Here is a 9,462-nt window from a genome sequence, read left to right as displayed (position 1 = left end):
ACATAAACTGTACAAAGGGAGATGTATTTTTTTTGTTTGCGTTCATTGTGATTTTCACAATGATCACTTTTGTTAACTTGTTGATTGGGCCTACAGTAATCTCAATTCTGTATACTGTCTAAGCAATAAACAAAAGTTGCATTTTCAGTAAAAGCAACGATTTATTACTTGTGTTTTAGCATGTGAAGTAGTTGGAACATTTTTCCTTATATAGTCTTAGCAGGTTGGCCAAGTTGCCCCGCAACGGGCACATTCTCCAACATCACATGATTACATGTAACCATTGGTAGTGAAAATCAATATTCCTTTTGTGCTAAAATACCTGTTCCACTTCGTTCATAAAGGTATAACCCTTTGGGGATCTTATGGTACATTTTGTACCATACGCATTTTTCATGGTACATTGCGTTATTTGAGCTTCTCGTCCGGGTATCTTTTTTTTTTTTTTTTTTTTCAAGTCCAGAGACATTGTAGAAGACATTACGTATGGTTTCAGACCGTCCTGCGTCCAGACATAGGAGGTGATGACGTCATTATTTTTGAAATAAAAATTTTCCCTTATGAAGCCTATGTTCATTATTTTTTGGCGGGCTTATTTTTTCACGTAGAAGATTGAAATTTTGTACAAACATTCAGTCCACCAAGTAGTATTTACCAGATTTTTTGTTCCGATGTCAGTGCTAAAACAGGGAGGAACCAGAGGGGCAAAGGGGTGAAAAAAGAGATATTTTTACCCCAAAAATCCCGTTTCTCGTCATTTTCCCGCCTCACATACATGATGGGGACACGTGAGTCATACCGTCTGAAAGGCAGTTCCATTCTGAAGAGAATGACGGTCGAATCATTATCCTAGGGTAATTAGGGACGTCTCAGGGATTTTTTAAAAAATATACTTCTATATAGGGAAAAATGGGACATGGTGGGTATTTTTTTTGGTGGGCTTACTTTTGCACCTAGAAGATTGAAATTGTGCACAAACATTCAGCCCACCTAGTAGTATTTCTCAGATTTTTTTCAGATCTCTGCATTAAAACAGGTGGGGGGTCCAGAAGGGAAAAAATTGAAAAAAGGGATTTTTAGACCCAAAAATCCCGTAATTCGTGATTTTCCCGCCTCTCACACACGATGGAGACACGTGAGTCATACCGTCTGAAAGGCAGTTCCATTCTGAAGAGAATGACGGTCGAATTATTATTCTAGGGTAATTAGGGACGTCTCAGTGATTTTTTTTCAAAATATACTTCTGTATAGGGTAACATGGGGAATTTTCTGAATTTTTTTGGCGGGCTTATTTTTGCACCTAGAAGATTAAAATTGTGCACAAACATTCAGTCCACCGAGTAGCATTTAACAGATTTTTTTCAGATTCCTGCGTTAAAACACGGGGGGTCCAGAGGAGCTAAAAGCTGAAAAAAGGGAAATTTAGATTTTAAAAAATCCCTTTTCTGGAATTTCCCTCCTTAGATACATGATGGAGACATGTGAATGGTACCGCCTGAAAGGCAGTTCTATTCAGAAGAGAATATGGGCGACACATGTCCCTAGGGTAATTAGGGATGTCTCAGGAAATTTTTGGTAATTTGGGGCATTGTGGTAATTTTTGATAAAATTTCTCTCGCCCTTACTATTCAAGATAGAAACTTGAAATTTGGCACACACATTCAGTATACCAAGTACTATTTATCAGATTTTTAAAGATGGCTACGTTCACACAGGGGGGGTCCAGGGGAAGCCAAAGTTCGAGGAAAAAAATTTTCCCTCCGAAATTTTCACTTTGACATTTTTCCCCGCTTCTGGTATATGGTATGAGCATGTAAGTGGTACCATTTGAAAAGCAGCTCTATTCTGAAGAGAATGAGGTATGAACCATGATCCTAGGATAAATAGTGACGATGCAGTAGCTGCTTGACTGAAAGTCTAAAAAATAGCCCAAAAAGCCATAATCCCCTAAGGGATAAGGAATATAATAATATCCTGTTTACCTCTAAATAGGTTTCAGATAAAATACCACACATGCAATTTAAAAAAAAGTTGGCAAATGTGCCCCGGTCTCCCCTAAGTCCAAAGCCTGAAATGAAGACACATAGCGATCCATTCTCTAATCCTTGGCAAAAAGTGCGGAGCGTAATACAGTGCAAAATAATAATAATAATAATAATAATAATAATAATAATAATAATAATAATAATAATAATAATAATAATAATAATAATAATAATAAATAAATAAATAAAAAACAAAAATATAGCTGCTACACCGATTATCGCAAACCAAAAGAAGTTTTGAGTGCAACCTTACTAATGAGTTATCTTAACACAAGCCGATATGGAATGTGTCCATGATCTAATCATGAAGGAAACTTTGTTTTTCTATAAAATCGGGACAGTCCCGTTTTATGAGATGTGAGAAAGGTTTGCTATTCACTCACTGGATTTGTTGCCTAGCGGAAAGTGCAATGATAACGTTTATCATTGAGTGGTTTGGTTCTAGAGAGAAAGTAACAAGCAGAAAGCTGAGCAAAGATAATTTGTTTATCAGAGATTGAAATCAATCAACTTTTAGCCTGATCGTTGGTGTTGAGTGCATACACTCATAACTAAATTATCTTTGAGTGCATATGTGTGCTGAATTACCTGTAGAAAATAGCCGATGGTGAAAGACACCTTTATCTGGCACGGAGCGTATGGTTTTACTAAAACCTATTTACGTTATGAAAAGTTTTTGTAGGCACTAAGGTAAGTAAAATGTGAATATACACAGTTATCTAGTAAATCGTGAACAGAAATTGTTCAAATTAAGAATATGGGTGTCACGATATACTACCTTCTTTTTTAAAGGAACATTTTTTTTGCGAGCAGGTCAACTTTAGGCACACAACCCGAAATTGCGACGAGCCGACCTTTTCGTTTAGGGAAGGAGCAGAAACATAATACTTTTAGGAATTATTTATTGACTATCTAGGATGTTAAAAAGTAGGTAACAAGGCGACTTTCATTTAATTCACATAGCATTGCAGAGCGAGCGTTATCGAGTGAAGGCGGGATAGAGCTCCGCAGGGTACTTTGTTTTCTTTCTTTATTACAGCTAAATGGGAAGGGAGAGCTGTGTTTTAGAAACTTGCCGATTTGTACTGGGCGACAGAAAAATACCCCACTTAGCATAGATAAAATTTAAGGGGGCCACCAGAAGTAATTGCTGGAAAATTACAATTATTTCATAATTTACATATATTGCATCCGATATTGCAGTATGTTTAGTACAAGGGGGTCCAGAAGCACGCAAAAAAAATATATTAAAATAAAATTTACAGGAGAAATGAATGATGCAAGTACTTAGACGTACCATAACGTAACCAAATCTAACCTAACCTAACAAACTAACCGAATTAGTAGAAATAAGCGAAATTCTGTCATTATTTGGAAAATAATGTGGGACCCCTACACTAACATAACGTAAACTAAACTAACCAAATGTGAACAGAAATTACCAAAATTGTAACATTTTTTTAGAGAAAAGAGCTGGACCCCGTGCTAAACATAGGCCCCGATATTGGCCATAAGGATTACGGTATATAAGGAAGCGTATGTTGAGCAGAAGGGTTCCAGCATTTTTACCTAAAAAAATGTTACACTTTTCTGCGTACATTAGGTTACTTTAGGTCAGGTTAATTTATCTTAGATAATGTTAGTTTTAATGGTCGAGCATAATTTTCCAAAAAGTGACAGAATTTCTCTTATTTCTGCTAATATTAGGTTAGGTTAGATTTGGTTGTATTATGTCTAAGTCCCTGCATCATCCATTTCTTCTGTGAATTTTGTATTTACGTGCTTCTGGATCCCTTCTGCTTAACATGTCCCCAAAAGGAAAGGAACATGGTGCTAAATGTTCATTAGAAGGCACGAATGCTATCTAACCGAGCCAGGGTAGGGTGAAGCTGGTGGAAGAACGCGTGAGCAAAAGTTACAACAACATATGGATTTTCACAGTGATACAAGTCTTATAGCACTAATTCTGCTGTCTGCAGAGATTTCTTCCTTATAAGCATGTCTTTAAATGCAGAGTATCGAATTTTACCTATAAATTTTTCAAAATGCGTTGTATCTGAATAGTCCACTAGCTACCATTCGTGACTTCTATGATTCTACGTTGTATCAGAATGTTCTTAAGACAAAAGATATCCAATGCAGGGTAGAAAAAATCACGATTTTTTTTTTTTTTTTTTAAATTTAAATCAGATCTTTCTCCTTCTGTAATACAAGTCGCGAACTGAAGAAAAGATATTAGGAATTAGTGTTAAATGTTAATTGTGCCATAAAAAGTGAAAGTTGCTTTTGAAGTTTCAGTTAATCCCCAATCGTTACCTATTTCAATCCCAAACAATGTTTCTTTTTAAGCATTAAGGAGAAAGTACAGCAATGTTTATCAACATGACACTTTTTTTTTTTTTTTACAACAGTTGCTGATATTTGGCAGGGGCATATTTTTAAAAAAAAAAATTGGAACTAGCGTTGTGGCCTATATGTATAATACATAAATTTTGCCTGAAGTTATAAAGTCTAAAGAAAAAGTTTCGAAGAGGAGATCGGACCCTTCTAAATACACCCCTATTATCTCGGAAGAAACAAAGAGACACGCACACAAATGTCGATGGTGATTTCTCCGTTGGAATAGTTAACAAATTAAAAACCCTATGTTACGAAGAGAAGAAGGCAGGATTGCCCCGTTACCTGTTCAAAACGGGATTTTCCGTAATCATCCTCTGCATGATATTCATTTTCATACTGTGCTGTACGTACATTTGAATCTCATTCTATTATGATTATTTCCTTCCATAATCGAAATTACAGAACAGACACGGGATTTTACTTATTTTCACTTTAAATTAATTTATTTCGGAATTTGATTTAAATTAACAATTTTTATTTAAAAATCAAGTGATTAAAATCTTGAATTAAATCGTAACTTAAATCAGACTGATTTAAGTCAATCCACCCTGATCCAATGACATTAATGTGATAAGTTGCACTTTTTTCCAGGTGTTTATGTTGTTTTGATAGTCATTTGTTTATACTCTACATCCATTGCATATAAATTATAAATGACTAGAGATAAAAAGATGGAACAACAAGTGAGATAGGGAACTGTTATAGATCGCTTTGCCTTCCTCCTATCACAGAGACTTTCGATCACTCGAAAAGTTTAAATGGAAAGGTTTTTACAAACGGAAAACAGATTTTATCTTATCAGCGGTTAAAGTCGCATTTCTTTATCATTGTTTCCAGGGGAAACCTGTCTGAGTAGCTTCAAGGTAAACTTCCACTCTGTTGGCATATTTTAAACAGCTTTCAAATGGAAAAAGTAAAAGTGAACATAAAGCATCTATTATAACAAACGTCTGGATTGATTCTGCAATGTAAAAAGCAAATGTTTTTCATAATATTTACGCCCGAAATGTACCATGTTATATAAGGAACTTTATCGCTTGCTAAGTGGTGCTGGCTTGTTTTCTAGTACTTATTTCTCTTCCACTTCTTGTGCAGCACTCATTTTAACTTTGTTGTGGTTCACTTCTTCCAGACTGTTTCGGCTCTCCAAGGGTATCCAATCGCAATAAACCACAAACAAATAATAAAAATTACAATCAAACATATGGGTTGTCTTATTCTCAAATGAAAATTAGTCTTATCAAGGTAAATAAATATTTATTTAAATAATAAATTAAATTGAAAAATGATTCGGTGAAATTCCTTAAGGTAAAAAAAAAAAAAAAAAAAAAAAAAAAAAAACAGATTCCGGAACTCTTTCACTTCAGAGCCCTTAAGTCAGATGATCATCACTCAGACCAACAGACTTCTACAAGTTTACTTAGTCAGGCTCCACCAATCCGTCACTCCCTCACAGTTTTGTCTGACGCCTACCGCTATCAGGAAAGCCTGACTACAACTTTCCGTCTACAAATGTAAGAGATACTGTTGTCAATAGACATCACTTAGTCCAAAAACGGATTCTCTTTCTCTAAAGAGACGACCATCACTCAGGCTTCTCTGGCCTAGCAAAAAAAAAGAAAAAAAATCTATAAGAAACCTTAACGTGTTTTCTCCCTCTGAGGTTAAGAAAAATAACCTACTTCTCCTAACTAGAAGATAATGGGAATCACATATCCCAATAAGCTATCATTCAAGCTTATCGCCTGACTATAGTATTCGCGCCGACTCGTGAAGCTGGACCTAGATCTACCGATTTCACCACCCAATAGAACGTGAGGGTGTGTTCCATTCGTGAACCCCCACCCATCAGATTTTGTCAGTGTCTTCTATCGCGCTAGACGGAAAACATCTCCCGAGAGTGCAGTGTTGTCGGATTGGCGCCAAGTTCCGTTTTGTTAATTGCTTTTTTTTATTGCGTTATATTTTCGTTCTTACTATTCGTGTTATTGTTACCATTTTAGAATAATTGTTACACTGGTTAGTGTTGTGGGGTGTTATTATTGGTAATTTTACAATACTTTTTTAAATACTCATTTACTATGACTTCAAAGTTTGGCAACATTGTTGGTGAATTTCAGCTGTTTGACGTTTCCTCAAGTGTACGCTCGGGAAGCGGCTCCACGAATTGTACCGAAGTTTTCATATGCATCGGAGCTTAAGCAAAATGATTTGTATGATTGGTTTAGAGCCCAAGCTTCACGACTTGGCGCGAGTACTATAGCTAAATGTTATCAAAACTTGGTCATCACTCATACTGAAGGAAATCACTTATTCCTTGCTCTAGCCATCACTTAGGCCTGTCCCTACTTATTTCCTTATAAAATCAGAAATTCTAACGCCATCACTCAGGCTCCAGAGAAATCATTTATTCTCTGTCATCGGTCATCATTCAGGCCGTTCCCTACAAGATAGGAAAGTTAAAAAAAAAAAAAAAAATGGCAGGACCTTCAACGTAGAACGGCTCTAACAGCCATAGTCATCCAGCACCCTATGATCCGAGAGGCTTCCTTTTGTATGATGGAAGACCCTTCTCTGGTGCCTTCCATTTCAACTCAGGCAAAAAAATATAAAATTGTACCATCACCATCTCAGATATTGTTGAAACTTTTTTTATAGCAACTAGACATGTTTTTAAGAGACCCATATTTTTTTGTTTTGTCGAAAAAAATTTTCCCGCCAAGTAATGGGTCACCAAAGACGGGGAGTACAATTTATGAATTGTAGAAGACATGGAAAATGGTCAACTTCGGAGCCTCACCATTCGGCTATGGAGACAGGTAGAGTTATAATTCTTGTTGTGGTATGTACATAAGGATATAAATAAACTATATTTTATTATAGTTTGGTTTGCGCATGCGTATCTTTTTGTACATAAATTAACAAATGAACGTCAATTTATCTGAAAAGTTGAAGTTTGCGAATTTTTTTCGAGCACTTTCGGTTCGAATTTTAAAATTTTGTTTTCACGGTTGGTAATACCTGATTATCCGCTTTCCGAAAAAAATTTTGTATCGCTTCTGTGTGCAACCGTTTTGTCGCAAAAAATTCGAGAAATTGTAAAATTTTCAAAAATCGCCATTTTTGGGTGCCATTTTCTCGAAAACACCATCTTTTAAAATTCTGAAATTTTGTCAGATGGTTCAAGTTTACATGAATAATAAACACACCAAATACCATTCTCGACCAATGCTTCATGAATTAACTGCAGCCTTTTAAAGTTAGCAAAGTTTCGTTAACTTTGATGTCACAGTTAGCAACACTGGGAATAATAAAAGTGCAATGATTTGATGATATTTGTGGTTCACATTCATTAAATGAAGAATAAAAGGTTTTCTTGACTGTTTTTTTTTATTATTATTATTTTGATCAAGAAGGCGCTCTGAAATAGTAAAATGAGCCTCCCCCTACTCCTCCGTTTTCTTAAACCGAAATAATCTGAGGTGGAAATTACGATTACGAAACGCACAAATTTCAAATTCACTTACTTAAAATGGTCTTCGGAAACAAAATTTCACTGATTTTTTTTTTATTTTTTTATTTTTTACATGTACCAATCATTTGCTTGGTTGGTGTCTTCTTCGCTAATAACATGTAACCGTGCAGGTGCTCCAATAGGTGTTGGTTCACTCACAACTCGTTCAGGAGTGGATCTAGGGGGAAGAAACTTTTTTATTTTATATATAAATAAAACCGATCTCAGAGGTTGGAGCTCTTAAAAGTAGCTCTAAGTAGCAGTATTACCCCCCCCCCCTTCCAGAAGTCCGTCCTGGATCCGCCCCTGCGTAGCACATTGTCGATAGTCACAAATGGTGAAGGTCCATGTGGAAGCATAAACAGCACTTCAACTTCACGTAATTCATGATTTATTCATAAGATTTCTGCTACGCACCACTGGTGAAGTTCCTTTCTGCAGATTTCTTAAATCTACACTTTGAATTGCAGAAGTTCGATTTTGGGGGAAGCATGAAGTTAGTTCATGGTGACCCGTTACTGCCATAAAAACTTCGCCACTTTCCGAAAGCCAAAGATGACCGCTGAATACCAGTTACCGGTCGCATACTTTTCCTTTTTTTTCTTCCGGAAGTCGTCGAATTCAGTTCCAGGCGACAAAACGAGAGTAATACAAGGAGTTTGTACTTGCACTATACTCTCGAATTATTCTGCGGTTTTAGTGGGGGCGCGGTGGCTCAGTGGTAGAGCGTTCACCTCCGGTGCTTGGGGTACCTGGTTCGATCCCAGATCGCGCCGTGTGGGCTTTGTGGTGGACAAACACCGTGCTCGTGGGTTTTCTCGTGGTTATCCCGTTTCCTCCCACGTTCTGCATTCCACCATTTCATTCATTTCTCATAACCACCGTCTCCTTTAGCCTAACCGGCATAATCGTGGGACGTAAAACTTAAAGATTTCATTTCATTTTTTTTCTGCGGTTTTAATACTGTGTATCTGTATTTGCCTAAGGTTATGCCGCGTTGCCACATTCCTTACACCTCCCCCCCCCCCCCTCAATACCGTCGCAGAAACACTTGCATGGCCAGTTTCACTGCAAAACCACTGCTTTATCGGACCTGTCTGCATCTCGAACATCTGAAAGCGATTTTTGAAGTGGGATGCAGCACCATCAGAAATCACTGACACGGTTTGGGAAATTGTAGACACTTATTTTCTCGTATTCAAACCTTTTTCTATAAAATATATTTTCGCTTTTCTTCGAGTATTTTTAGAATCTTGTCTATGGCTATGAGTACATGAGCCGAATCGTGTGTTTTATCGTCGTTTATTACAACAAAACTGTCAGTTGTTTCATATTCCGGTGATAACTCTGAATTTCACTTTGCAGAATACCAGTCCAGTTTTCATCGAAGTCCACATGAAGTAAAATAGAATTCGTATCTTGAAATTTTATACGTTGCTTTTCGGTAGCAATTAATTCTCTTTGGATTTTCTTGATGTAATCATGAATTACAATTCTTACAGT

At 36.6% G+C, this 9,462-nt stretch overlaps 1 protein-coding gene across 1 annotated transcript in view; it reads left to right on the top strand.

Annotated features, from left to right (window-relative positions):
* The first annotated feature begins 2,307 nt into the window (after positions 1 to 2,307).
* Positions 2,308 to 9,462, top strand: part of LOC145673541 (putative ATP-dependent RNA helicase DDX60) — a 97,954-nt gene continuing 90,799 nt past the window's right edge. The window contains exon 1 of the mRNA XM_081743344.1: positions 2,308 to 2,735. The gene's annotated coding sequence lies outside the window, so the exon portion shown is untranslated. The remainder of the gene's footprint in view (positions 2,736 to 9,462) is intronic.

This window comes from Thermobia domestica, chromosome 16 (assembly GCF_964235325.1).
Source record: "Thermobia domestica chromosome 16, izTheDome1.hap1.1, whole genome shotgun sequence".
In the NCBI taxonomy this organism is placed as follows: domain Eukaryota; kingdom Metazoa; phylum Arthropoda; class Insecta; order Zygentoma; family Lepismatidae; genus Thermobia; species Thermobia domestica.
Note: the sequence above shows the minus strand (reverse complement) of the source record. Positions and strands in the feature narration are given on the sequence as shown.